General features: G+C 36.4%; 2 non-coding genes and 42 pseudogenes across 2 annotated transcripts; all 44 read left to right on the top strand.

Moving 5' to 3' along the window:
* Window positions 1–366: 366 nt before the first annotated feature.
* Window positions 367–493, top strand: LOC128921163 (5S ribosomal RNA; annotated as a pseudogene).
* Window positions 494–996: 503 nt separating this feature from the next.
* On the top strand, window positions 997–1123 carry LOC128921162 (5S ribosomal RNA; annotated as a pseudogene).
* Window positions 1124–1625: 502 nt separating this feature from the next.
* On the top strand, window positions 1626–1752 carry LOC128921161 (5S ribosomal RNA; annotated as a pseudogene).
* A 494-nt stretch (window positions 1753–2246) lies between these two features.
* Window positions 2247–2365, top strand: LOC128920666 (5S ribosomal RNA). Its single transcript, XR_008470674.1, has one exon. It is a non-coding gene; the product is annotated as a 5S ribosomal RNA (ribosomal RNA).
* Window positions 2366–2866: 501 nt separating this feature from the next.
* On the top strand, window positions 2867–2993 carry LOC128921159 (5S ribosomal RNA; annotated as a pseudogene).
* A 502-nt stretch (window positions 2994–3495) lies between these two features.
* On the top strand, window positions 3496–3622 carry LOC128921158 (5S ribosomal RNA; annotated as a pseudogene).
* A 501-nt stretch (window positions 3623–4123) lies between these two features.
* Window positions 4124–4250, top strand: LOC128921157 (5S ribosomal RNA; annotated as a pseudogene).
* Window positions 4251–4725: 475 nt separating this feature from the next.
* Window positions 4726–4852, top strand: LOC128921156 (5S ribosomal RNA; annotated as a pseudogene).
* A 501-nt stretch (window positions 4853–5353) lies between these two features.
* LOC128921155 (5S ribosomal RNA) lies at window positions 5354–5480 on the top strand (annotated as a pseudogene).
* A 503-nt stretch (window positions 5481–5983) lies between these two features.
* Window positions 5984–6110, top strand: LOC128921154 (5S ribosomal RNA; annotated as a pseudogene).
* Window positions 6111–6604: 494 nt separating this feature from the next.
* LOC128921153 (5S ribosomal RNA) lies at window positions 6605–6731 on the top strand (annotated as a pseudogene).
* A 499-nt stretch (window positions 6732–7230) lies between these two features.
* Window positions 7231–7357, top strand: LOC128921152 (5S ribosomal RNA; annotated as a pseudogene).
* Window positions 7358–7860: 503 nt separating this feature from the next.
* On the top strand, window positions 7861–7987 carry LOC128921151 (5S ribosomal RNA; annotated as a pseudogene).
* Window positions 7988–8488: 501 nt separating this feature from the next.
* On the top strand, window positions 8489–8615 carry LOC128921150 (5S ribosomal RNA; annotated as a pseudogene).
* A 477-nt stretch (window positions 8616–9092) lies between these two features.
* Window positions 9093–9219, top strand: LOC128921148 (5S ribosomal RNA; annotated as a pseudogene).
* A 499-nt stretch (window positions 9220–9718) lies between these two features.
* LOC128921147 (5S ribosomal RNA) lies at window positions 9719–9845 on the top strand (annotated as a pseudogene).
* Window positions 9846–10348: 503 nt separating this feature from the next.
* On the top strand, window positions 10349–10475 carry LOC128921146 (5S ribosomal RNA; annotated as a pseudogene).
* A 501-nt stretch (window positions 10476–10976) lies between these two features.
* Window positions 10977–11103, top strand: LOC128921145 (5S ribosomal RNA; annotated as a pseudogene).
* Window positions 11104–11580: 477 nt separating this feature from the next.
* Window positions 11581–11707, top strand: LOC128921144 (5S ribosomal RNA; annotated as a pseudogene).
* Window positions 11708–12206: 499 nt separating this feature from the next.
* On the top strand, window positions 12207–12333 carry LOC128921143 (5S ribosomal RNA; annotated as a pseudogene).
* A 503-nt stretch (window positions 12334–12836) lies between these two features.
* Window positions 12837–12963, top strand: LOC128921142 (5S ribosomal RNA; annotated as a pseudogene).
* A 504-nt stretch (window positions 12964–13467) lies between these two features.
* On the top strand, window positions 13468–13594 carry LOC128920728 (5S ribosomal RNA; annotated as a pseudogene).
* A 494-nt stretch (window positions 13595–14088) lies between these two features.
* On the top strand, window positions 14089–14207 carry LOC128920655 (5S ribosomal RNA). Its single transcript, XR_008470673.1, has one exon. It is a non-coding gene; the product is annotated as a 5S ribosomal RNA (ribosomal RNA).
* Window positions 14208–14707: 500 nt separating this feature from the next.
* On the top strand, window positions 14708–14834 carry LOC128921141 (5S ribosomal RNA; annotated as a pseudogene).
* A 502-nt stretch (window positions 14835–15336) lies between these two features.
* LOC128921140 (5S ribosomal RNA) lies at window positions 15337–15463 on the top strand (annotated as a pseudogene).
* A 502-nt stretch (window positions 15464–15965) lies between these two features.
* On the top strand, window positions 15966–16092 carry LOC128921139 (5S ribosomal RNA; annotated as a pseudogene).
* A 475-nt stretch (window positions 16093–16567) lies between these two features.
* LOC128921137 (5S ribosomal RNA) lies at window positions 16568–16694 on the top strand (annotated as a pseudogene).
* A 501-nt stretch (window positions 16695–17195) lies between these two features.
* LOC128921136 (5S ribosomal RNA) lies at window positions 17196–17322 on the top strand (annotated as a pseudogene).
* Window positions 17323–17826: 504 nt separating this feature from the next.
* LOC128921135 (5S ribosomal RNA) lies at window positions 17827–17953 on the top strand (annotated as a pseudogene).
* A 494-nt stretch (window positions 17954–18447) lies between these two features.
* On the top strand, window positions 18448–18574 carry LOC128921134 (5S ribosomal RNA; annotated as a pseudogene).
* Window positions 18575–19074: 500 nt separating this feature from the next.
* On the top strand, window positions 19075–19201 carry LOC128921133 (5S ribosomal RNA; annotated as a pseudogene).
* Window positions 19202–19677: 476 nt separating this feature from the next.
* On the top strand, window positions 19678–19804 carry LOC128921132 (5S ribosomal RNA; annotated as a pseudogene).
* Window positions 19805–20303: 499 nt separating this feature from the next.
* Window positions 20304–20430, top strand: LOC128921131 (5S ribosomal RNA; annotated as a pseudogene).
* Window positions 20431–20933: 503 nt separating this feature from the next.
* LOC128921130 (5S ribosomal RNA) lies at window positions 20934–21060 on the top strand (annotated as a pseudogene).
* A 504-nt stretch (window positions 21061–21564) lies between these two features.
* On the top strand, window positions 21565–21683 carry LOC128920777 (5S ribosomal RNA; annotated as a pseudogene).
* Window positions 21684–22186: 503 nt separating this feature from the next.
* LOC128921129 (5S ribosomal RNA) lies at window positions 22187–22313 on the top strand (annotated as a pseudogene).
* Window positions 22314–22816: 503 nt separating this feature from the next.
* On the top strand, window positions 22817–22943 carry LOC128921128 (5S ribosomal RNA; annotated as a pseudogene).
* A 504-nt stretch (window positions 22944–23447) lies between these two features.
* Window positions 23448–23574, top strand: LOC128921126 (5S ribosomal RNA; annotated as a pseudogene).
* A 502-nt stretch (window positions 23575–24076) lies between these two features.
* Window positions 24077–24203, top strand: LOC128921125 (5S ribosomal RNA; annotated as a pseudogene).
* A 503-nt stretch (window positions 24204–24706) lies between these two features.
* LOC128920736 (5S ribosomal RNA) lies at window positions 24707–24833 on the top strand (annotated as a pseudogene).
* A 501-nt stretch (window positions 24834–25334) lies between these two features.
* LOC128921124 (5S ribosomal RNA) lies at window positions 25335–25461 on the top strand (annotated as a pseudogene).
* Window positions 25462–25964: 503 nt separating this feature from the next.
* On the top strand, window positions 25965–26091 carry LOC128920735 (5S ribosomal RNA; annotated as a pseudogene).
* Window positions 26092–26592: 501 nt separating this feature from the next.
* On the top strand, window positions 26593–26719 carry LOC128921123 (5S ribosomal RNA; annotated as a pseudogene).
* Window positions 26720–27195: 476 nt separating this feature from the next.
* Window positions 27196–27322, top strand: LOC128921122 (5S ribosomal RNA; annotated as a pseudogene).
* Window positions 27323–27594: the final 272 nt, after the last annotated feature.

Genomic DNA, 27594 nt, shown 5'->3' with positions numbered 1-27594 from the left:
ATGAAGGTAGATAGTAAGCAAAAAAAGTATCTAAGTATCTAAAATAAGCCAGTACATTAGAGTGTTAAATAGTATCTACTACGTTTTGTGAGTCACTATGCGCGGTATTATGAGAAATAGGATTAGATATTGTATCTGCAAACTTGCAGATACATTTAAAAGATAATATCAATTAAAGAAATACATATATTTTAAATGCGAAATAGCGAAATAAGAGCTTAACTGTTGAACAGCTGATGGCTGTGATGAAGAGACTGTGCAAATTTGCCTCCGGATAAAAACTGAAATTTTACTCCGGCTATAGTCCCAATCTCACTTACGTGAAAGAGTAGTTTACTCATATAACGAATTCTAGGAAATCCATATGCCAACGACCATACCACGCTGAATACATCGGTTCTCGTCCGATCACCGAAATTAAGCAGCGTCGGGATAGCGGGCGCGGTTAGTACTTAGATGGGGGACCGCTTGGGAACACCGCGTGTTGTTGGCTCCCAACAACTTTTTTACCTTTTTGTCAAAGTTTTTAAATACTTTCCTAGTTGTTGTTGTTTTTTATTTTTTTTTTTTTTCAGAAAGTCTCTTTTTTTTTTTGGGCAGTATACACAACATTGCACAAGTATCGGAATACGAAGGTAGATAGTAAGCAAAAAAAAGTATCTAAGTATCTAAAATAAGCCAGTACATTAGAGTGTTAAATAGTATCTACTACGTTTTGTGAGTCACTATGCGCGGTATTATGAGAAATAGGATTAGATATTGTATCTGCAAACTTGCAGATACATTTAAAAGATAATATCAATTAAAGAAATACATATATTTTAAATGCGAAATAGCGAAATAAGAGCTTAACTGTTGAACAGCTGATGGCTGTGATGAAGAGACTGTGCAAATTTGCCTCCGGATGAAAACTGAAATTTTACTCCGGCTATAGTCCCAAACTCACTTACGTGAAAGAGTAGTTTACTCATATAACGAATTCTAGGAAATCCATATGCCAACGACCATACCACGCTGAATACATCGGTTCTCGTCCGATCACCGAAATTAAGCAGCGTCGGGATAGCGGGCGCGGTTAGTACTTAGATGGGGGACCGCTTGGGAACACCGCGTGTTGTTGGCTCCCAACAATTTTTTTACCTTTTTGTCAAAGTTTTTAAATACTTTCCTAGTTGTTGTTGTTTTTTTATTTTTTTTTTTCAGAAAGTCTCATATTTTTTTTTGGGCAGTATACACAACATTGCACAAGTATCGGAATACGAAGGTAGATAGTAAGCAAAAAAAAGTATCTAAGTATCTAAAATAAGCCAGTACATTAGAGTGTTAAATAGTATCTACTACGTTTTGTGAGTCACTATGCGCGGTATTATGAGAAATAGGATTAGATATTGTATCTGCAAACTTGCAGATACATTTAAAAGATAATATCAATTAAAGAAATACATATATTTTAAATGCGAAATAGCGAAATAAGAGCTTAACTGTTGAACAGCTGATGGCTGTGATGAAGAGACTGTGCAAATTTGCCTCCGGATAAAAACTGAAATTTTACTCCGGCTATAGTCCCAAACTCACTTACGTGAAAGAGTAGTTTACTCATATAACGAATTCTAGGAAATCCATATGCCAACGACCATACCACGCTGAATACATCGGTTCTCGTCCGATCACCGAAATTAAGCAGCGTCGGGATAGCGGGCGCGGTTAGTACTTAGATGGGGGACCGCTTGGGAACACCGCGTGTTGTTGGCTCCCAACAACTTTTTTACCTTTTTGTCAAAGTTTTTAAATACTTTCCTAGTTGTTGTTGTTTTTTTATTTTTTTTTTTCAGAAAGTCTCATATTTTTTTTTGGGCAGTATACACAACATTGCACAAGTATCGGAATACGAAGGTAGATAGTAAGCAAAAAAAAGTATCTAAAATAAGCCAGTACATTAGAGTGTTAAATAGTATCTACTACGTTTTGTGAGTCACTATGCGCGGTATTATGAGAAATAGGATTAGATATTGTATCTGCAAACTTGCAGATACATTTAAAAGATAATATCAATTAAAGAAATACATATATTTTAAATGCGAAATAGCGAAATAAGAGCTTAACTGTTGAACAGCTGATGGCTGTGATGAAGAGACTGTGCAAATTTGCCTCCGGATAAAAACTGAAATTTTACTCCGGCTATAGTCCCAATCTCACTTACGTGAAAGAGTAGTTTACTCATATAACGAATTCTAGGAAATCCATATGCCAACGACCATACCACGCTGAATACATCGGTTCTCGTCCGATCACCGAAATTAAGCAGCGTCGGGCGCGGTTGGTACTTAGATGGGGGACCGCTTGGGAACACCGCGTGTTGTTGGCTCCCAACAACTTTTTTACCTTTTTGTCAAAGTTTTTAAATACTTTCCTAGTTGTTGTTGTTTTTTATTTTTTTTTTTTTCAGAAAGTCTCTTTTTTTTTTGGGCAGTATACACAACATTGCACAAGTATCGGAATACGAAGGTAGATAGTAAGCAAAAAAAAGTATCTAAGTATCTAAAATAAGCCAGTACATTAGAGTGTTAAATAGTATCTACTACGTTTTGTGAGTCACTATGCGCGGTATTATGAGAAATAGGATTAGATATTGTATCTGCAAACTTGCAGATACATTTAAAAGATAATATCAATTAAAGAAATACATATATTTTAAATGCGAAATAGCGAAATAAGAGCTTAACTGTTGAACAGCTGATGGCTGTGATGAAGAGACTGTGCAAATTTGCCTCCGGATGAAAACTGAAATTTTACTCCGGCTATAGTCCCAAACTCACTTACGTGAAAGAGTAGTTTACTCATATAACGAATTCTAGGAAATCCATATGCCAACGACCATACCACGCTGAATACATCGGTTCTCGTCCGATCACCGAAATTAAGCAGCGTCGGGATAGCGGGCGCGGTTAGTACTTAGATGGGGGACCGCTTGGGAACACCGCGTGTTGTTGGCTCCCAACAACTTTTTTACCTTTTTGTCAAAGTTTTTAAATACTTTCCTAGTTGTTGTTGTTTTTTTATTTTTTTTTTTCAGAAAGTCTCATATTTTTTTTTGGGCAGTATACACAACATTGCACAAGTATCGGAATACGAAGGTAGATAGTAAGCAAAAAAAAGTATCTAAGTATCTAAAATAAGCCAGTACATTAGAGTGTTAAATAGTATCTACTACGTTTTGTGAGTCACTATGCGCGGTATTATGAGAAATAGGATTAGATATTGTATCTGCAAACTTGCAGATACATTTAAAAGATAATATCAATTAAAGAAATACATATATTTTAAATGCGAAATAGCGAAATAAGAGCTTAACTGTTGAACAGCTGATGGCTGTGATGAAGAGACTGTGCAAATTTGCCTCCGGATAAAAACTGAAATTTTACTCCGGCTATAGTCCCAAACTCACTTACGTGAAAGAGTAGTTTACTCATATAACGAATTCTAGGAAATCCATATGCCAACGACCATACCACGCTGAATACATCGGTTCTCGTCCGATCACCGAAATTAAGCAGCGTCGGGATAGCGGGCGCGGTTAGTACTTAGATGGGGGACCGCTTGGGAACACCGCGTGTTGTTGGCTCCCAACAACTTTTTTTACCTTTTGTCAAAGTTTTTAAATACTTTCCTAGTTGTTGTTGTTTTTTATTTTTTTTTTTTTCAGAAAGTCTCATTTTTTTTGGGCAGTATACTCAACATTGCACAAGTATCGGAATACGAAGGTAGATAGTAAGCAAAAAAAAGCATCTAAGTATCTAAAATAAGCCAGTACATTAGAGTGTTATATAGTATCTACTACGTTTTGTGAGTCACTTATGCGCGGTATTATGGGAAATAGGATTAGATATTGTATCTGCAAACTTGCAGATACATTTAAAAGATAATATCAATTAAAGAAATACATATATTTTAAATGCGAAATAGCGAAATAAGAGCTTAACTGTTGAACAGCTGATGGCTGTGATGAAGAGACTGTGCAAATTTGCCTCCGGATAAAAACTGAAATTTTACTCCGGCTATAGTCCCAAACTCACTTACGTGAAAGAGTAGTTTACTCATATAACGAATTCTAGGAAATCCATATGCCAACGACCATACCACGCTGAATACATCGGTTCTCGTCCGATCACCGAAATTAAGCAGCGTCGGGATAGCGGGCGCGGTTAGTACTTAGATGGGGGACCGCTTGGGAACACCGCGTGTTGTTGGCTCCCAACAACTTTTTTACCTTTTTGTCAAAGTTTTTAAATACTTTCCTAGTTGTTGTTGTTTTTTATTTTTTTTTTTTTCAGAAAGTCTCATTGCACAAGTATCGGAATACGAAGGTAGATAGTAAGCCAAAAAAAGCATCTAAGTATCTAAAATAAGCCAGTACATTAGAGTGTTAAATAGTATCTACTACGTTTTGTGAGTCACTATGCGCGGTATTATGAGAAATAGGATTAGATATTGTATCTGCAAACTTGCAGATACATTTAAAAGATAATATCAATTAAAGAAATACATATATTTTAAATGCGAAATAGCGAAATAAGAGCTTAACTGTTGAACAGCTGATGGCTGTGATGAAGAGACTGTGCAAATTTGCCTCCGGATAAAAACTGAAATTTTACTCCGGCTATAGTCCCAATCTCACTTACGTGAAAGAGTAGTTTACTCATATAACGAATTCTAGGAAATCCATATGCCAACGACCATACCACGCTGAATACATCGGTTCTCGTCCGATCACCGAAATTAAGCAGCGTCGGGATAGCGGGCGCGGTTAGTACTTAGATGGGGGACCGCTTGGGAACACCGCGTGTTGTTGGCTCCCAACAACTTTTTTACCTTTTTGTCAAAGTTTTTAAATACTTTCCTAGTTGTTGTTGTTTTTTATTTTTTTTTTTTTCAGAAAGTCTCTTTTTTTTTTTGGGCAGTATACACAACATTGCACAAGTATCGGAATACGAAGGTAGATAGTAAGCAAAAAAAATTTCTAAGTATCTAAAATAAGCCAGTACATTAGAGTGTTAAATAGTATCTACTACGTTTTGTGAGTCACTATGCGCGGTATTATGAGAAATAGGATTAGATATTGTATCTGCAAACTTGCAGATACATTTAAAAGATAATATCAATTAAAGAAATACATATATTTTAAATGCGAAATAGCGAAATAAGAGCTTAACTGTTGAACAGCTGATGGCTGTGATGAAGAGACTGTGCAAATTTGCCTCCGGATGAAAACTGAAATTTTACTCCGGCTATAGTCCCAAACTCACTTACGTGAAAGAGTAGTTTACTCATATAACGAATTCTAGGAAATCCATATGCCAACGACCATACCACGCTGAATACATCGGTTCTCGTCCGATCACCGAAATTAAGCAGCGTCGGGATAGCGGGCGCGGTTAGTACTTAGATGGGGGACCGCTTGGGAACACCGCGTGTTGTTGGCTCCCAACAACTTTTTTACCTTTTTGTCAAAGTTTTTAAATACTTTCCTAGTTGTTGTTGTTTTTTTATTTTTTTTTTTTCAGAAAGTCTCATATTTTTTTTTGGGCAGTATACACAACATTGCACAAGTATCGGAATACGAAGGTAGATAGTAAGCAAAAAAAAGTATCTAAGTATCTAAAATAAGCCAGTACATTAGAGTGTTAAATAGTATCTACTACGTTTTGTGAGTCACTATGCGCGGTATTATGAGAAATAGGATTAGATATTGTATCTGCAAACTTGCAGATACATTTAAAAGATAATATCAATTAAAGAAATACATATATTTTAAATGCGAAATAGCGAAATAAGAGCTTAATTGTTGAACAGCTGATGGCTGTGATGAAGAGACTGTGCAAATTTGCCTCCGGATAAAAACTGAAATTTTACTCCGGCTATAGTCCCAAACTCACTTACGTGAAAGAGTAGTTTACTCATATAACGAATTCTAGGAAATCCATATGCCAACGACCATACCACGCTGAATACATCGGTTCTCGTCCGATCACCGAAATTAAGCAGCGTCGGGATAGCGGGCGCGGTTAGTACTTAGATGGGGGACCGCTTGGGAACACCGCGTGTTGTTGGCTCCCAACAACTTTTTTACCTTTTTGTCAAAGTTTTTAAATACTTTCCTAGTTGTTGTTGTTTTTTTATTTTTTTTTTTCAGAAAGTCTCATATTTTTTTTTGGGCAGTATACACAACATTGCACAAGTATCGGAATACGAAGGTAGATAGTAAGCAAAAAAAAGTATCTAAAATAAGCCAGTACATTAGAGTGTTAAATAGTATCTACTACGTTTTGTGAGTCACTATGCGCGGTATTATGAGAAATAGGATTAGATATTGTATCTGCAAACTTGCAGATACATTTAAAAGATAATATCAATTAAAGAAATACATATATTTTAAATGCGAAATAGCGAAATAAGAGCTTAACTGTTGAACAGCTGATGGCTGTGATGAAGAGACTGTGCAAATTTGCCTCCGGATAAAAACTGAAATTTTACTCCGGCTATAGTCCCAATCTCACTTACGTGAAAGAGTAGTTTACTCATATAACGAATTCTAGGAAATCCATATGCCAACGACCATACCACGCTGAATACATCGGTTCTCGTCCGATCACCGAAATTAAGCAGCGTCGGGATAGCGGGCGCGGTTAGTACTTAGATGGGGGACCGCTTGGGAACACCGCGTGTTGTTGGCTCCCAACAACTTTTTTACCTTTTTGTCAAAGTTTTTAAATACTTTCCTAGTTGTTGTTGTTTTTTTTTTTTTTTTTTCAGAAAGTCTCTTTTTTTTTTGGGCAGTATACACAACATTGCACAAGTATCGGAATACGAAGGTAGATAGTAAGCAAAAAAAAGTATCTAAGTATCTAAAATTAGCCAGTACATTAGAGTGTTAAATAGTATCTACTACGTTTTGTGAGTCACTATGCGCGGTATTATGAGAAATAGGATTAGATATTGTATCTGCAAACTTGCAGATACATTTAAAAGATAATATCAATTAAAGAAATACATATATTTTAAATGCGAAATAGCGAAATAAGAGCTTAACTGTTGAACAGCTGATGGCTGTGATGAAGAGACTGTGCAAATTTGCCTCCGGATGAAAACTGAAATTTTACTCCGGCTATAGTCCCAAACTCACTTACGTGAAAGAGTAGTTTACTCATATAACGAATTCTAGGAAATCCATATGCCAACGACCATACCACGCTGAATACATCGGTTCTCGTCCGATCACCGAAATTAAGCAGCGTCGGGATAGCGGGCGCGGTTAGTACTTAGATGGGGGACCGCTTGGGAACACCGCGTGTTGTTGGCTCCCAACAACTTTTTTACCTTTTTGTCAAAGTTTTTAAATACTTTCCTAGTTGTTGTTGTTTTTTTATTTTTTTTTTTTCAGAAAGTCTCATATTTTTTTTTGGGCAGTATACACAACATTGCACAAGTATCGGAATACGAAGGTAGATAGTAAGCAAAAAAAAGTATCTAAGTATCTAAAATAAGCCAGTACATTAGAGTGTTAAATAGTATCTACTACGTTTTGTGAGTCACTATGCGCGGTATTATGAGAAATAGGATTAGATATTGTATCTGCAAACTTGCAGATACATTTAAAAGATAATATCAATTAAAGAAATACATATATTTTAAATGCGAAATAGCGAAATAAGAGCTTAACTGTTGAACAGCTGATGGCTGTGATGAAGAGACTGTGCAAATTTGCCTCCGGATAAAAACTGAAATTTTACTCCGGCTATAGTCCCAATCTCACTTACGTGAAAGAGTAGTTTACTCATATAACGAATTCTAGGAAATCCATATGCCAACGACCATACCACGCTGAATACATCGGTTCTCGTCCGATCACCGAAATTAAGCAGCGTCGGGATAGCGGGCGCGGTTAGTACTTAGATGGGGGACCGCTTGGGAACACCGCGTGTTGTTGGCTCCCAACAACTTTTTTTACCTTTTGTCAAAGTTTTTAAATACTTTCCTAGTTGTTGTTGTTTTTTATTTTTTTTTTTTTCAGAAAGTCTCATTTTTTTTGGGCAGTATACTCAACATTGCACAAGTATCGGAATACGAAGGTAGATAGTAAGCAAAAAAAAGCATCTAAGTATCTAAAATAAGCCAGTACATTAGAGTGTTATATAGTATCTACTACGTTTTGTGAGTCACTTATGCGCGGTATTATGGGAAATAGGATTAGATATTGTATCTGCAAACTTGCAGATACATTTAAAAGATAATATCAATTAAAGAAATACATATATTTTAAATGCGAAATAGCGAAATAAGAGCTTAACTGTTGAACAGCTGATGGCTGTGATGAAGAGACTGTGCAAATTTGCCTCCGGATAAAAACTGAAATTTTACTCCGGCTATAGTCCCAAACTCACTTACGTGAAAGAGTAGTTTACTCATATAACGAATTCTAGGAAATCCATATGCCAACGACCATACCACGCTGAATACATCGGTTCTCGTCCGATCACCGAAATTAAGCAGCGTCGGGATAGCGGGCGCGGTTAGTACTTAGATGGGGGACCGCTTGGGAACACCGCGTGTTGTTGGCTCCCAACAACTTTTTTACCTTTTTGTCAAAGTTTTTAAATACTTTCCTAGTTGTTGTTGTTTTTTATTTTTTTTTTTTTTTCAGAAAGTCTCATTGCACAAGTATCGGAATACGAAGGTAGATAGTAAGCCAAAAAAAGCATCTAAGTATCTAAAATAAGCCAGTACATTAGAGTGTTAAATAGTATCTACTACGTTTTGTGAGTCACTATGCGCGGTATTATGAGAAATAGGATTAGATATTGTATCTGCAAACTTGCAGATACATTTAAAAGATAATATCAATTAAAGAAATACATATATTTTAAATGCGAAATAGCGAAATAAGAGCTTAACTGTTGAACAGCTGATGGCTGTGATGAAGAGACTGTGCAAATTTGCCTCCGGATAAAAACTGAAATTTTACTCCGGCTATAGTCCCAATCTCACTTACGTGAAAGAGTAGTTTACTCATATAACGAATTCTAGGAAATCCATATGCCAACGACCATACCACGCTGAATACATCGGTTCTCGTCCGATCACCGAAATTAAGCAGCGTCGGGATAGCGGGCGCGGTTAGTACTTAGATGGGGGACCGCTTGGGAACACCGCGTGTTGTTGGCTCCCAACAACTTTTTTACCTTTTTGTCAAAGTTTTTAAATACTTTCCTAGTTGTTGTTGTTTTTTATTTTTTTTTTTTCAGAAAGTCTCTTTTTTTTTTGGGCAGTATACACAACATTGCACAAGTATCGGAATATGAAGGTAGATAGTAAGCAAAAAAAGTATCTAAGTATCTAAAATAAGCCAGTACATTAGAGTGTTAAATAGTATCTACTACGTTTTGTGAGTCACTATGCGCGGTATTATGAGAAATAGGATTAGATATTGTATCTGCAAACTTGCAGATACATTTAAAAGATAATATCAATTAAAGAAATACATATATTTTAAATGCGAAATAGCGAAATAAGAGCTTAACTGTTGAACAGCTGATGGCTGTGATGAAGAGACTGTGCAAATTTGCCTCCGGATAAAAACTGAAATTTTACTCCGGCTATAGTCCCAAACTCACTTACGTGAAAGAGTAGTTTACTCATATAACGAATTCTAGGAAATCCATATGCCAACGACCATACCACGCTGAATACATCGGTTCTCGTCCGATCACCGAAATTAAGCAGCGTCGGGATAGCGGGCGCGGTTAGTACTTAGATGGGGGACCGCTTGGGAACACCGCGTGTTGTTGGCTCCCAACAACTTTTTTACCTTTTTGTCAAAGTTTTTAAATACTTTCCTAGTTGTTGTTGTTTTTTATTTTTTTTTTTTTCAGAAAGTCTCATATTTTTTTTTGGGCAGTATACACAACATTGCACAAGTATCGGAATACGAAGGTAGATAGTAAGCAAAAAAAAGTATCTAAGTATCTAAAATAAGCCAGTACATTAGAGTGTTAAATAGTATCTACTACGTTTTGTGAGTCACTATGCGCGGTATTATGAGAAATAGGATTAGATATTGTATCTGCAAACTTGCAGATACATTTAAAAGATAATATCAATTAAAGAAATACATATATTTTAAATGCGAAATAGCGAAATAAGAGCTTAACTGTTGAACAGCTGATGGCTGTGATGAAGAGACTGTGCAAATTTGCCTCCGGATAAAAACTGAAATTTTACTCCGGCTATAGTCCCAATCTCACTTACGTGAAAGAGTAGTTTACTCATATAACGAATTCTAGGAAATCCATATGCCAACGACCATACCACGCTGAATACATCGGTTCTCGTCCGATCACCGAAATTAAGCAGCGTCGGGATAGCGGGCGCGGTTAGTACTTAGATGGGGGACCGCTTGGGAACACCGCGTGTTGTTGGCTCCCAACAACTTTTTTTACCTTTTGTCAAAGTTTTTAAATACTTTCCTAGTTGTTGTTGTTTTTTATTTTTTTTTTTTTCAGAAAGTCTCATTTTTTTTGGGCAGTATACTCAACATTGCACAAGTATCGGAATACGAAGGTAGATAGTAAGCAAAAAAAAGCATCTAAGTATCTAAAATAAGCCAGTACATTAGAGTGTTATATAGTATCTACTACGTTTTGTGAGTCACTTATGCGCGGTATTATGGGAAATAGGATTAGATATTGTATCTGCAAACTTGCAGATACATTTAAAAGATAATATCAATTAAAGAAATACATATATTTTAAATGCGAAATAGCGAAATAAGAGCTTAACTGTTGAACAGCTGATGGCTGTGATGAAGAGACTGTGCAAATTTGCCTCCGGATAAAAACTGAAATTTTACTCCGGCTATAGTCCCAAACTCACTTACGTGAAAGAGTAGTTTACTCATATAACGAATTCTAGGAAATCCATATGCCAACGACCATACCACGCTGAATACATCGGTTCTCGTCCGATCACCGAAATTAAGCAGCGTCGGGATAGCGGGCGCGGTTAGTACTTAGATGGGGGACCGCTTGGGAACACCGCGTGTTGTTGGCTCCCAACAACTTTTTTACCTTTTTGTCAAAGTTTTTAAATACTTTCCTAGTTGTTGTTGTTTTTTATTTTTTTTTTTTTTTCAGAAAGTCTCATTGCACAAGTATCGGAATACGAAGGTAGATAGTAAGCCAAAAAAAGCATCTAAGTATCTAAAATAAGCCAGTACATTAGAGTGTTAAATAGTATCTACTACGTTTTGTGAGTCACTATGCGCGGTATTATGAGAAATAGGATTAGATATTGTATCTGCAAACTTGCAGATACATTTAAAAGATAATATCAATTAAAGAAATACATATATTTTAAATGCGAAATAGCGAAATAAGAGCTTAACTGTTGAACAGCTGATGGCTGTGATGAAGAGACTGTGCAAATTTGCCTCCGGATAAAAACTGAAATTTTACTCCGGCTATAGTCCCAATCTCACTTACGTGAAAGAGTAGTTTACTCATATAACGAATTCTAGGAAATCCATATGCCAACGACCATACCACGCTGAATACATCGGTTCTCGTCCGATCACCGAAATTAAGCAGCGTCGGGATAGCGGGCGCGGTTAGTACTTAGATGGGGGACCGCTTGGGAACACCGCGTGTTGTTGGCTCCCAACAACTTTTTTACCTTTTTGTCAAAGTTTTTAAATACTTTCCTAGTTGTTGTTGTTTTTTATTTTTTTTTTTTCAGAAAGTCTCTTTTTTTTTTGGGCAGTATACACAACATTGCACAAGTATCGGAATATGAAGGTAGATAGTAAGCAAAAAAAGTATCTAAGTATCTAAAATAAGCCAGTACATTAGAGTGTTAAATAGTATCTACTACGTTTTGTGAGTCACTATGCGCGGTATTATGAGAAATAGGATTAGATATTGTATCTGCAAACTTGCAGATACATTTAAAAGATAATATCAATTAAAGAAATACATATATTTTAAATGCGAAATAGCGAAATAAGAGCTTAACTGTTGAACAGCTGATGGCTGTGATGAAGAGACTGTGCAAATTTGCCTCCGGATAAAAACTGAAATTTTACTCCGGCTATAGTCCCAAACTCACTTACGTGAAAGAGTAGTTTACTCATATAACGAATTCTAGGAAATCCATATGCCAACGACCATACCACGCTGAATACATCGGTTCTCGTCCGATCACCGAAATTAAGCAGCGTCGGGATAGCGGGCGCGGTTAGTACTTAGATGGGGGACCGCTTGGGAACACCGCGTGTTGTTGGCTCCCAACAACTTTTTTACCTTTTTGTCAAAGTTTTTAAATACTTTCCTAGTTGTTGTTGTTTTTTATTTTTTTTTTTTTCAGAAAGTCTCATATTTTTTTTTGGGCAGTATACACAACATTGCACAAGTATCGGAATACGAAGGTAGATAGTAAGCAAAAAAAAGTATCTAAGTATCTAAAATAAGCCAGTACATTAGAGTGTTAAATAGTATCTACTACGTTTTGTGAGTCACTATGCGCGGTATTATGAGAAATAGGATTAGATATTGTATCTGCAAACTTGCAGATACATTTAAAAGATAATATCAATTAAAGAAATACATATATTTTAAATGCGAAATAGCGAAATAAGAGCTTAACTGTTGAACAGCTGATGGCTGTGATGAAGAGACTGTGCAAATTTGCCTCCGGATAAAAACTGAAATTTTACTCCGGCTATAGTCCCAAACTCACTTACGTGAAAGAGTAGTTTACTCATATAACGAATTCTAGGAAATCCATATGCCAACGACCATACCACGCTGAATACATCGGTTCTCGTCCGATCACCGAAATTAAGCAGCGTCGGGATAGCGGGCGCGGTTAGTACTTAGATGGGGGACCGCTTGGGAACACCGCGTGTTGTTGGCTCCCAACAACTTTTTTACCTTTTTGTCAAAGTTTTTAAATACTTTCCTAGTTGTTGTTGTTTTTTTATTTTTTTTTTTTTCAGAAAGTCTCATATTTTTTTTTGGGCAGTATACACAACATTGCACAAGTATCGGAATACGAAGGTAGATAGTAAGCAAAAAAAAGCATCTAAGTATCTAAAATAAGCCAGTACATTAGAGTGTTAAATAGTATCTACTACGTTTTGTGAGTCACTATGCGCGGTATTATGAGAAATAGGATTAGATATTGTATCTGCAAACTTGCAGATACATTTAAAAGATAATATCAATTAAAGAAATACATATATTTTAAATGCGAAATAGCGAAATAAGAGCTTAACTGTTGAACAGCTGATGGCTGTGATGAAGAGACTGTGCAAATTTGCCTCCGGATAAAAACTGAAATTTTACTCCGGCTATAGTCCCAATCTCACTTACGTGAAAGAGTAGTTTACTCATATAACGAATTCTAGGAAATCCATATGCCAACGACCATACCACGCTGAATACATCGGTTCTCGTCCGATCACCGAAATTAAGCAGCGTCGGGATAGCGGGCGCGGTTGGTACTTAGATGGGGGACCGCTTGGGAACACCGCGTGTTGTTGGCTCCCAACAACTTTTTTACCTTTTTGTCAAAGTTTTTAAATACTTTCCTAGTTGTTGTTGTTTTTTTATTTTTTTTTTTCAGAAAGTCTCATATTTTTTTTTGGGCAGTATACACAACATTGCACAAGTATCGGAATACGAAGGTAGATAGTAAGCAAAAAAAAGTATCTAAAATAAGCCAGTACATTAGAGTGTTAAATAGTATCTACTACGTTTTGTGAGTCACTATGCGCGGTATTATGAGAAATAGGATTAGATATTGTATCTGCAAACTTGCAGATACATTTAAAAGATAATATCAATTAAAGAAATACATATATTTTAAATGCGAAATAGCGAAATAAGAGCTTAACTGTTGAACAGCTGATGGCTGTGATGAAGAGACTGTGCAAATTTGCCTCCGGATAAAAACTGAAATTTTACTCCGGCTATAGTCCCAATCTCACTTACGTGAAAGAGTAGTTTACTCATATAACGAATTCTAGGAAATCCATATGCCAACGACCATACCACGCTGAATACATCGGTTCTCGTCCGATCACCGAAATTAAGCAGCGTCGGGCGCGGTTGGTACTTAGATGGGGGACCGCTTGGGAACACCGCGTGTTGTTGGCTCCCAACAACTTTTTTACCTTTTTGTCAAAGTTTTTAAATACTTTCCTAGTTGTTGTTGTTTTTTATTTTTTTTTTTTCAGAAAGTCTCTTTTTTTTTTGGGCAGTATACACAACATTGCACAAGTATCGGAATACGAAGGTAGATAGTAAGCAAAAAAAAGTATCTAAGTATCTAAAATAAGCCAGTACATTAGAGTGTTAAATAGTATCTACTACGTTTTGTGAGTCACTATGCGCGGTATTATGAGAAATAGGATTAGATATTGTATCTGCAAACTTGCAGATACATTTAAAAGATAATATCAATTAAAGAAATACATATATTTTAAATGCGAAATAGCGAAATAAGAGCTTAACTGTTGAACAGCTGATGGCTGTGATGAAGAGACTGTGCAAATTTGCCTCCGGATGAAAACTGAAATTTTACTCCGGCTATAGTCCCAAACTCACTTACGTGAAAGAGTAGTTTACTCATATAACGAATTCTAGGAAATCCATATGCCAACGACCATACCACGCTGAATACATCGGTTCTCGTCCGATCACCGAAATTAAGCAGCGTCGGGATAGCGGGCGCGGTTAGTACTTAGATGGGGGACCGCTTGGGAACACCGCGTGTTGTTGGCTCCCAACAACTTTTTTACCTTTTTGTCAAAGTTTTTAAATACTTTCCTAGTTGTTGTTGTTTTTTTATTTTTTTTTTTCAGAAAGTCTCATATTTTTTTTTGGGCAGTATACACAACATTGCACAAGTATCGGAATACGAAGGTAGATAGTAAGCAAAAAAAAGTATCTAAGTATCTAAAATAAGCCAGTACATTAGAGTGTTAAATAGTATCTACTACGTTTTGTGAGTCACTATGCGCGGTATTATGAGAAATAGGATTAGATATTGTATCTGCAAACTTGCAGATACATTTAAAAGATAATATCAATTAAAGAAATACATATATTTTAAATGCGAAATAGCGAAATAAGAGCTTAACTGTTGAACAGCTGATGGCTGTGATGAAGAGACTGTGCAAATTTGCCTCCGGATAAAAACTGAAATTTTACTCCGGCTATAGTCCCAAACTCACTTACGTGAAAGAGTAGTTTACTCATATAACGAATTCTAGGAAATCCATATGCCAACGACCATACCACGCTGAATACATCGGTTCTCGTCCGATCACCGAAATTAAGCAGCGTCGGGATAGCGGGCGCGGTTAGTACTTAGATGGGGGACCGCTTGGGAACACCGCGTGTTGTTGGCTCCCAACAACTTTTTTTACCTTTTGTCAAAGTTTTTAAATACTTTCCTAGTTGTTGTTGTTTTTTATTTTTTTTTTTTTTCAGAAAGTCTCATTTTTTTTGGGCAGTATACTCAACATTGCACAAGTATCGGAATACGAAGGTAGATAGTAAGCAAAAAAAAGCATCTAAGTATCTAAAATAAGCCAGTACATTAGAGTGTTATATAGTATCTACTACGTTTTGTGAGTCACTTATGCGCGGTATTATGGGAAATAGGATTAGATATTGTATCTGCAAACTTGCAGATACATTTAAAAGATAATATCAATTAAAGAAATACATATATTTTAAATGCGAAATAGCGAAATAAGAGCTTAACTGTTGAACAGCTGATGGCTGTGATGAAGAGACTGTGCAAATTTGCCTCCGGATAAAAACTGAAATTTTACTCCGGCTATAGTCCCAAACTCACTTACGTGAAAGAGTAGTTTACTCATATAACGAATTCTAGGAAATCCATATGCCAACGACCATACCACGCTGAATACATCGGTTCTCGTCCGATCACCGAAATTAAGCAGCGTCGGGATAGCGGGCGCGGTTAGTACTTAGATGGGGGACCGCTTGGGAACACCGCGTGTTGTTGGCTCCCAACAACTTTTTTACCTTTTTGTCAAAGTTTTTAAATACTTTCCTAGTTGTTGTTGTTTTTTATTTTTTTTTTTTTCAGAAAGTCTCATTGCACAAGTATCGGAATACGAAGGTAGATAGTAAGCCAAAAAAAGCATCTAAGTATCTAAAATAAGCCAGTACATTAGAGTGTTAAATAGTATCTACTACGTTTTGTGAGTCACTATGCGCGGTATTATGAGAAATAGGATTAGATATTGTATCTGCAAACTTGCAGATACATTTAAAAGATAATATCAATTAAAGAAATACATATATTTTAAATGCGAAATAGCGAAATAAGAGCTTAACTGTTGAACAGCTGATGGCTGTGATGAAGAGACTGTGCAAATTTGCCTCCGGATAAAAACTGAAATTTTACTCCGGCTATAGTCCCAATCTCACTTACGTGAAAGAGTAGTTTACTCATATAACGAATTCTAGGAAATCCATATGCCAACGACCATACCACGCTGAATACATCGGTTCTCGTCCGATCACCGAAATTAAGCAGCGTCGGGATAGCGGGCGCGGTTAGTACTTAGATGGGGGACCGCTTGGGAACACCGCGTGTTGTTGGCTCCCAACAACTTTTTTACCTTTTTGTCAAAGTTTTTAAATACTTTCCTAGTTGTTGTTGTTTTTTATTTTTTTTTTTTTCAGAAAGTCTCTTTTTTTTTTTGGGCAGTATACACAACATTGCACAAGTATCGGAATACGAAGGTAGATAGTAAGCAAAAAAAATTTCTAAGTATCTAAAATAAGCCAGTACATTAGAGTGTTAAATAGTATCTACTACGTTTTGTGAGTCACTATGCGCGGTATTATGAGAAATAGGATTAGATATTGTATCTGCAAACTTGCAGATACATTTAAAAGATAATATCAATTAAAGAAATACATATATTTTAAATGCGAAATAGCGAAATAAGAGCTTAACTGTTGAACAGCTGATGGCTGTGATGAAGAGACTGTGCAAATTTGCCTCCGGATGAAAACTGAAATTTTACTCCGGCTATAGTCCCAAACTCACTTACGTGAAAGAGTAGTTTACTCATATAACGAATTCTAGGAAATCCATATGCCAACGACCATACCACGCTGAATACATCGGTTCTCGTCCGATCACCGAAATTAAGCAGCGTCGGGATAGCGGGCGCGGTTAGTACTTAGATGGGGGACCGCTTGGGAACACCGCGTGTTGTTGGCTCCCAACAACTTTTTTACCTTTTTGTCAAAGTTTTTAAATACTTTCCTAGTTGTTGTTGTTTTTTTATTTTTTTTTTTTTCAGAAAGTCTCATATTTTTTTTTGGGCAGTATACACAACATTGCACAAGTATCGGAATACGAAGGTAGATAGTAAGCAAAAAAAAGTATCTAAGTATCTAAAATAAGCCAGTACATTAGAGTGTTAAATAGTATCTACTACGTTTTGTGAGTCACTATGCGCGGTATTATGAGAAATAGGATTAGATATTGTATCTGCAAACTTGCAGATACATTTAAAAGATAATATCAATTAAAGAAATACATATATTTTAAATGCGAAATAGCGAAATAAGAGCTTAATTGTTGAACAGCTGATGGCTGTGATGAAGAGACTGTGCAAATTTGCCTCCGGATAAAAACTGAAATTTTACTCCGGCTATAGTCCCAAACTCACTTACGTGAAAGAGTAGTTTACTCATATAACGAATTCTAGGAAATCCATATGCCAACGACCATACCACGCTGAATACATCGGTTCTCGTCCGATCACCGAAATTAAGCAGCGTCGGGATAGCGGGCGCGGTTAGTACTTAGATGGGGGACCGCTTGGGAACACCGCGTGTTGTTGGCTCCCAACAACTTTTTTACCTTTTTGTCAAAGTTTTTAAATACTTTCCTAGTTGTTGTTGTTTTTTTATTTTTTTTTTTCAGAAAGTCTCATATTTTTTTTTGGGCAGTATACACAACATTGCACAAGTATCGGAATACGAAGGTAGATAGTAAGCAAAAAAAAGTATCTAAAATAAGCCAGTACATTAGAGTGTTAAATAGTATCTACTACGTTTTGTGAGTCACTATGCGCGGTATTATGAGAAATAGGATTAGATATTGTATCTGCAAACTTGCAGATACATTTAAAAGATAATATCAATTAAAGAAATACATATATTTTAAATGCGAAATAGCGAAATAAGAGCTTAACTGTTGAACAGCTGATGGCTGTGATGAAGAGACTGTGCAAATTTGCCTCCGGATAAAAACTGAAATTTTACTCCGGCTATAGTCCCAATCTCACTTACGTGAAAGAGTAGTTTACTCATATAACGAATTCTAGGAAATCCATATGCCAACGACCATACCACGCTGAATACATCGGTTCTCGTCCGATCACCGAAATTAAGCAGCGTCGGGATAGCGGGCGCGGTTAGTACTTAGATGGGGGACCGCTTGGGAACACCGCGTGTTGTTGGCTCCCAACAACTTTTTTTACCTTTTGTCAAAGTTTTTAAATACTTTCCTAGTTGTTGTTGTTTTTTATTTTTTTTTTTTTCAGAAAGTCTCATTTTTTTGGGCAGTATACTCAACATTGCACAAGTATCGGAATACGAAGGTAGATAGTAAGCAAAAAAAAGCATCTAAGTATCTAAAATAAGCCAGTACATTAGAGTGTTATATAGTATCTACTACGTTTTGTGAGTCACTTATGCGCGGTATTATGGGAAATAGGATTAGATATTGTATCTGCAAACTTGCAGATACATTTAAAAGATAATATCAATTAAAGAAATACATATATTTTAAATGCGAAATAGCGAAATAAGAGCTTAACTGTTGAACAGCTGATGGCTGTGATGAAGAGACTGTGCAAATTTGCCTCCGGATAAAAACTGAAATTTTACTCCGGCTATAGTCCCAAACTCACTTACGTGAAAGAGTAGTTTACTCATATAACGAATTCTAGGAAATCCATATGCCAACGACCATACCACGCTGAATACATCGGTTCTCGTCCGATCACCGAAATTAAGCAGCGTCGGGATAGCGGGCGCGGTTAGTACTTAGATGGGGGACCGCTTGGGAACACCGCGTGTTGTTGGCTCCCAACAACTTTTTTACCTTTTTGTCAAAGTTTTTAAATACTTTCCTAGTTGTTGTTGTTTTTTATTTTTTTTTTTTTTCAGAAAGTCTCATTGCACAAGTATCGGAATACGAAGGTAGATAGTAAGCCAAAAAAAGCATCTAAGTATCTAAAATAAGCCAGTACATTAGAGTGTTAAATAGTATCTACTACGTTTTGTGAGTCACTATGCGCGGTATTATGAGAAATAGGATTAGATATTGTATCTGCAAACTTGCAGATACATTTAAAAGATAATATCAATTAAAGAAATACATATATTTTAAATGCGAAATAGCGAAATAAGAGCTTAACTGTTGAACAGCTGATGGCTGTGATGAAGAGACTGTGCAAATTTGCCTCCGGATAAAAACTGAAATTTTACTCCGGCTATAGTCCCAATCTCACTTACGTGAAAGAGTAGTTTACTCATATAACGAATTCTAGGAAATCCATATGCCAACGACCATACCACGCTGAATACATCGGTTCTCGTCCGATCACCGAAATTAAGCAGCGTCGGGATAGCGGGCGCGGTTAGTACTTAGATGGGGGACCGCTTGGGAACACCGCGTGTTGTTGGCTCCCAACAACTTTTTTACCTTTTTGTCAAAGTTTTTAAATACTTTCCTAGTTGTTGTTGTTTTTTATTTTTTTTTTTTCAGAAAGTCTCTTTTTTTTTTGGGCAGTATACACAACATTGCACAAGTATCGGAATATGAAGGTAGATAGTAAGCAAAAAAAGTATCTAAGTATCTAAAATAAGCCAGTACATTAGAGTGTTAAATAGTATCTACTACGTTTTGTGAGTCACTATGCGCGGTATTATGAGAAATAGGATTAGATATTGTATCTGCAAACTTGCAGATACATTTAAAAGATAATATCAATTAAAGAAATACATATATTTTAAATGCGAAATAGCGAAATAAGAGCTTAACTGTTGAACAGCTGATGGCTGTGATGAAGAGACTGTGCAAATTTGCCTCCGGATAAAAACTGAAATTTTACTCCGGCTATAGTCCCAAACTCACTTACGTGAAAGAGTAGTTTACTCATATAACGAATTCTAGGAAATCCATATGCCAACGACCATACCACGCTGAATACATCGGTTCTCGTCCGATCACCGAAATTAAGCAGCGTCGGGATAGCGGGCGCGGTTAGTACTTAGATGGGGGACCGCTTGGGAACACCGCGTGTTGTTGGCTCCCAACAACTTTTTTACCTTTTTGTCAAAGTTTTTAAATACTTTCCTAGTTGTTGTTGTTTTTTATTTTTTTTTTTTTCAGAAAGTCTCATATTTTTTTTTGGGCAGTATACACAACATTGCACAAGTATCGGAATACGAAGGTAGATAGTAAGCAAAAAAAAGTATCTAAGTATCTAAAATAAGCCAGTACATTAGAGTGTTAAATAGTATCTACTACGTTTTGTGAGTCACTATGCGCGGTATTATGAGAAATAGGATTAGATATTGTATCTGCAAACTTGCAGATACATTTAAAAGATAATATCAATTAAAGAAATACATATATTTTAAATGCGAAATAGCGAAATAAGAGCTTAACTGTTGAACAGCTGATGGCTGTGATGAAGAGACTGTGCAAATTTGCCTCCGGATAAAAACTGAAATTTTACTCCGGCTATAGTCCCAAACTCACTTACGTGAAAGAGTAGTTTACTCATATAACGAATTCTAGGAAATCCATATGCCAACGACCATACCACGCTGAATACATCGGTTCTCGTCCGATCACCGAAATTAAGCAGCGTCGGGATAGCGGGCGCGGTTAGTACTTAGATGGGGGACCGCTTGGGAACACCGCGTGTTGTTGGCTCCCAACAACTTTTTTACCTTTTTGTCAAAGTTTTTAAATACTTTCCTAGTTGTTGTTGTTTTTTTATTTTTTTTTTTTTCAGAAAGTCTCATATTTTTTTTTGGGCAGTATACACAACATTGCACAAGTATCGGAATACGAAGGTAGATAGTAAGCAAAAAAAAGCATCTAAGTATCTAAAATAAGCCAGTACATTAGAGTGTTAAATAGTATCTACTACGTTTTGTGAGTCACTATGCGCGGTATTATGAGAAATAGGATTAGATATTGTATCTGCAAACTTGCAGATACATTTAAAAGATAATATCAATTAAAGAAATACATATATTTTAAATGCGAAATAGCGAAATAAGAGCTTAACTGTTGAACAGCTGATGGCTGTGATGAAGAGACTGTGCAAATTTGCCTCCGGATAAAAACTGTAATTTTACTCCGGCTATAGTCCCAATCTCACTTACGTGAAAGAGTAGTTTACTCATATAACGAATTCTAGGAAATCCATATGCCAACGACCATACCACGCTGAATACATCGGTTCTCGTCCGATCACCGAAATTAAGCAGCGTCGGGCGCGGTTAGTACTTAGAAGAGGGACCGCTTGGGAACACCGCGTGTTGTTGGCTCCCAACAACTTTTTTTACCTTTTGTCAAAGTTTTTAAATACTTTCCTAGTTGTTGTTGTTTTTTATTTTTTTTTTTTTTTCAGAAAGTCTCATTTTTTTTGGGCAGTATACTCAACATTGCACAAGTATCGGAATACGAAGGTAGATAGTAAGCAAAAAAAAGCATCTAAGTATCTAAAATAAGCCAGTACATTAGAGTGTTATATAGTATCTACTACGTTTTGTGAGTCACTTATGCGCGGTATTATGGGAAATAGGATTAGATATTGTATCTGCAAACTTGCAGATACATTTAAAAGATAATATCAATTAAAGAAATACATATATTTTAAATGCGAAATAGCGAAATAAGAGCTTAACTGTTGAACAGCTGATGGCTGTGATGAAGAGACTGTGCAAATTTGCCTCCGGATAAAAACTGAAATTTTACTCCGGCTATAGTCCCAAACTCACTTACGTGAAAGAGTAGTTTACTCATATAACGAATTCTAGGAAATCCATATGCCAACGACCATACCACGCTGAATACATCGGTTCTCGTCCGATCACCGAAATTAAGCAGCGTCGGGATAGCGGGCGCGGTTAGTACTTAGATGGGGGACCGCTTGGGAACACCGCGTGTTGTTGGCTCCCAACAACTTTTTTACCTTTTTGTCAAAGTTTTTAAATACTTTCCTAGTTGTTGTTGTTTTTTTATTTTTTTTTTTTCAGAAAGTCTCATATTTTTTTTTGGGCAGTATACACAACATTGCACAAGTATCGGAATACGAAGGTAGATAGTAAGCAAAAAAAAGTATCTAAGTATCTAAAATAAGCCAGTACATTAGAGTGTTAAATAGTATCTACTACGTTTTGTGAGTCACTATGCGCGGTATTATGAGAAATAGGATTAGATATTGTATCTGCAAACTTGCAGATACATTTAAAAGATAATATCAATTAAAGAAATACATATATTTTAAATGCGAAATAGCGAAATAAGAGCTTAACTGTTGAACAGCTGATGGCTGTGATGAAGAGACTGTGCAAATTTGCCTCCGGATAAAAACTGAAATTTTACTCCGGCTATAGTCCCAATCTCACTTACGTGAAAGAGTAGTTTACTCATATAACGAATTCTAGGAAATCCATATGCCAACGACCATACCACGCTGAATACATCGGTTCTCGTCCGATCACCGAAATTAAGCAGCGTCGGGATAGCGGGCGCGGTTAGTACTTAGATGGGGGACCGCTTGGGAACACCGCGTGTTGTTGGCTCCCAACAACTTTTTTACCTTTTTGTCAAAGTTTTTAAATACTTTCCTAGTTGTTGTTGTTTTTTATTTTTTTTTTTTTTTCAGAAAGTCTCTTTTTTTTTTTGGGCAGTATACACAACATTGCACAAGTATCGGAATACGAAGGTAGATAGTAAGCAAAAAAAAGTATCTAAGTATCTAAAATAAGCCAGTACATTAGAGTGTTAAATAGTATCTACTACGTTTTGTGAGTCACTATGCGCGGTATTATGAGAAATAGGATTAGATATTGTATCTGCAAACTTGCAGATACATTTAAAAGATAATATCAATTAAAGAAATACATATATTTTAAATGCGAAATAGCGAAATAAGAGCTTAACTGTTGAACAGCTGATGGCTGTGATGAAGAGACTGTGCAAATTTGCCTCCGGATGAAAACTGAAATTTTACTCCGGCTATAGTCCCAAACTCACTTACGTGAAAGAGTAGTTTACTCATATAACGAATTCTAGGAAATCCATATGCCAACGACCATACCACGCTGAATACATCGGTTCTCGTCCGATCACCGAAATTAAGCAGCGTCGGGATAGCGGGCGCGGTTAGTACTTAGATGGGGGACCGCTTGGGAACACCGCGTGTTGTTGGCTCCCAACAACTTTTTTACCTTTTTGTCAAAGTTTTTAAATACTTTCCTAGTTGTTGTTGTTTTTTTATTTTTTTTTTTCAGAAAGTCTCATATTTTTTTTTGGGCAGTATACACAACATTGCACAAGTATCGGAATACGAAGGTAGATAGTAAGCAAAAAAAAGTATCTAAGTATCTAAAATAAGCCAGTACATTAGAGTGTTAAATAGTATCTACTACGTTTTGTGAGTCACTATGCGCGGTATTATGAGAAATAGGATTAGATATTGTATCTGCAAACTTGCAGATACATTTAAAAGATAATATCAATTAAAGAAATACATATATTTTAAATGCGAAATAGCGAAATAAGAGCTTAACTGTTGAACAGCTGATGGCTGTGATGAAGAGACTGTGCAAATTTGCCTCCGGATAAAAACTGAAATTTTACTCCGGCTATAGTCCCAAACTCACTTACGTGAAAGAGTAGTTTACTCATATAACGAATTCTAGGAAATCCATATGCCAACGACCATACCACGCTGAATACATCGGTTCTCGTCCGATCACCGAAATTAAGCAGCGTCGGGATAGCGGGCGCGGTTAGTACTTAGATGGGGGACCGCTTGGGAACACCGCGTGTTGTTGGCTCCCAACAACTTTTTTACCTTTTTGTCAAAGTTTTTAAATACTTTCCTAGTTGTTGTTGTTTTTTTATTTTTTTTTTTTCAGAAAGTCTCATATTTTTTTTTGGGCAGTATACACAACATTGCACAAGTATCGGAATACGAAGGTAGATAGTAAGCAAAAAAAAGTATCTAAGTATCTAAAATAAGCCAGTACATTAGAGTGTTAAATAGTATCTACTACGTTTTGTGAGTCACTATGCGCGGTATTATGAGAAATAGGATTAGATATTGTATCTGCAAACTTGCAGATACATTTAAAAGATAATATCAATTAAAGAAATACATATATTTTAAATGCGAAATAGCGAAATAAGAGCTTAACTGTTGAACAGCTGATGGCTGTGATGAAGAGACTGTGCAAATTTGCCTCCGGATAAAAACTGAAATTTTACTCCGGCTATAGTCCCAATCTCACTTACGTGAAAGAGTAGTTTACTCATATAACGAATTCTAGGAAATCCATATGCCAACGACCATACCACGCTGAATACATCGGTTCTCGTCCGATTACCGAAATTAAGCAGCGTCGGGATAGCGGGCGCGGTTAGTACTTAGATGGGGGACCGCTTGGGAACACCGCGTGTTGTTGGCTCCCAACAACTTTTTTTACCTTTTGTCAAAGTTTTTAAATACTTTCCTAGTTGTTGTTGTTTTTTATTTTTTTTTTTTTCAGAAAGTCTCATTTTTTTTGGGCAGTATACTCAACATTGCACAAGTATCGGAATACGAAGGTAGATAGTAAGCAAAAAAAAGCATCTAAGTATCTAAAATAAGCCAGTACATTAGAGTGTTATATAGTATCTACTACGTTTTGTGAGTCACTTATGCGCGGTATTATGGGAAATAGGATTAGATATTGTATCTGCAAACTTGCAGATACATTTAAAAGATAATATCAATTAAAGAAATACATATATTTTAAATGCGAAATAGCGAAATAAGAGCTTAACTGTTGAACAGCTGATGGCTGTGATGAAGAGACTGTGCAAATTTGCCTCCGGATAAAAACTGAAATTTTACTCCGGCTATAGTCCCAAACTCACTTACGTGAAAGAGTAGTTTACTCATATAACGAATTCTAGGAAATCCATATGCCAACGACCATACCACGCTGAATACATCGGTTCTCGTCCGATCACCGAAATTAAGCAGCGTCGGGATAGCGGGCGCGGTTAGTACTTAGATGGGGGACCGCTTGGGAACACCGCGTGTTGTTGGCTCCCAACAACTTTTTTACCTTTTTGTCAAAGTTTTTAAATACTTTCCTAGTTGTTGTTGTTTTTTTATTTTTTTTTTTTCAGAAAGTCTCATATTTTTTTTTGGGCAGTATACACAACATTGCACAAGTATCGGAATACGAAGGTAGATAGTAAGCAAAAAAAAGTATCTAAGTATCTAAAATAAGCCAGTACATTAGAGTGTTAAATAGTATCTACTACGTTTTGTGAGTCACTATGCGCGGTATTATGAGAAATAGGATTAGATATTGTATCTGCAAACTTGCAGATACATTTAAAAGATAATATCAATTAAAGAAATACATATATTTTAAATGCGAAATAGCGAAATAAGAGCTTAACTGTTGAACAGCTGATGGCTGTGATGAAGAGACTGTGCAAATTTGCCTCCGGATAAAAACTGAAATTTTACTCCGGCTATAGTCCCAATCTCACTTACGTGAAAGAGTAGTTTACTCATATAACGAATTCTAGGAAATCCATATGCCAACGACCATACCACGCTGAATACATCGGTTCTCGTCCGATTACCGAAATTAAGCAGCGTCGGGATAGCGGGCGCGGTTAGTACTTAGATGGGGGACCGCTTGGGAACACCGCGTGTTGTTGGCTCCCAACAACTTTTTTTACCTTTTGTCAAAGTTTTTAAATACTTTCCTAGTTGTTGTTGTTTTTTATTTTTTTTTTTTTCAGAAAGTCTCATTTTTTTTGGGCAGTATACTCAACATTGCACAAGTATCGGAATACGAAGGTAGATAGTAAGCAAAAAAAAGCATCTAAGTATCTAAAATAAGCCAGTACATTAGAGTGTTATATAGTATCTACTACGTTTTGTGAGTCACTTATGCGCGGTATTATGAGAAATAGGATTAGATATTGTATCTGCAAACTTGCAGATACATTTAAAAGATAATATCAATTAAAGAAATACATATATTTTAAATGCGAAATAGCGAAATAAGAGCTTAACTGTTGAACAGCTGATGGCTGTGATGAAGAGACTGTGCAAATTTGCCTCCGGATAAAAACTGAAATTTTACTCCGGCTATAGTCCCAAACTCACTTACGTGAAAGAGTAGTTTACTCATATAACGAATTCTAGGAAATCCATATGCCAACGACCATACCACGCTGAATACATCGGTTCTCGTCCGATCACCGAAATTAAGCAGCGTCGGGATAGCGGGCGCGGTTAGTACTTAGATGGGGGACCGCTTGGGAACACCGCGTGTTGTTGGCTCCCAACAACTTTTTTACCTTTTTGTCAAAGTTTTTAAATACTTTCCTAGTTGTTGTTGTTTTTTATTTATTTTTTTTTTCAGAAAGTCTCATTGCACAAGTATCGGAATACGAAGGTAGATAGTAAGCCAAAAAAAGCATCTAAGTATCTAAAATAAGCCAGTACATTAGAGTGTTAAATAGTATCTACTACGTTTTGTGAGTCACTATGCGCGGTATTATGAGAAATAGGATTAGATATTGTATCTGCAAACTTGCAGATACATTTAAAAGATAATATCAATTAAAGAAATACATATATTTTAAATGCGAAATAGCGAAATAAGAGCTTAACTGTTGAACAGCTGATGGCTGTGATGAAGAGACTGTGCAAATTTGCCTCCGGATAAAAACTGAAATTTTACTCCGGCTATAGTCCCAATCTCACTTACGTGAAAGAGTAGTTTACTCATATAACGAATTCTAGGAAATCCATATGCCAACGACCATACCACGCTGAATACATCGGTTCTCGTCCGATCACCGAAATTAAGCAGCGTCGGGATAGCGGGCGCGGTTAGTACTTAGATGGGGGACCGCTTGGGAACACCGCGTGTTGTTGGCTCCCAACAACTTTTTTACCTTTTTGTCAAAGTTTTTAAATACTTTCCTAGTTGTTGTTGTTTTTTTATTTTTTTTTTTCAGAAAGTCTCATATTTTTTTTTGGGCAGTATACACAACATTGCACAAGTATCGGAATACGAAGGTAGATAGTAAGCAAAAAAAAGTATCTAAGTATCTAAAATAAGCCAGTACATTAGAGTGTTAAATAGTATCTACTACGTTTTGTGAGTCACTATGCGCGGTATTATGAGAAATAGGATTAGATATTGTATC

This window comes from Zeugodacus cucurbitae, chromosome 3 (assembly GCF_028554725.1).
Source record: "Zeugodacus cucurbitae isolate PBARC_wt_2022May chromosome 3, idZeuCucr1.2, whole genome shotgun sequence".
NCBI lineage: Eukaryota > Metazoa > Arthropoda > Insecta > Diptera > Tephritidae > Zeugodacus > Zeugodacus cucurbitae.
Note: the sequence above shows the minus strand (reverse complement) of the source record. Positions and strands in the feature narration are given on the sequence as shown.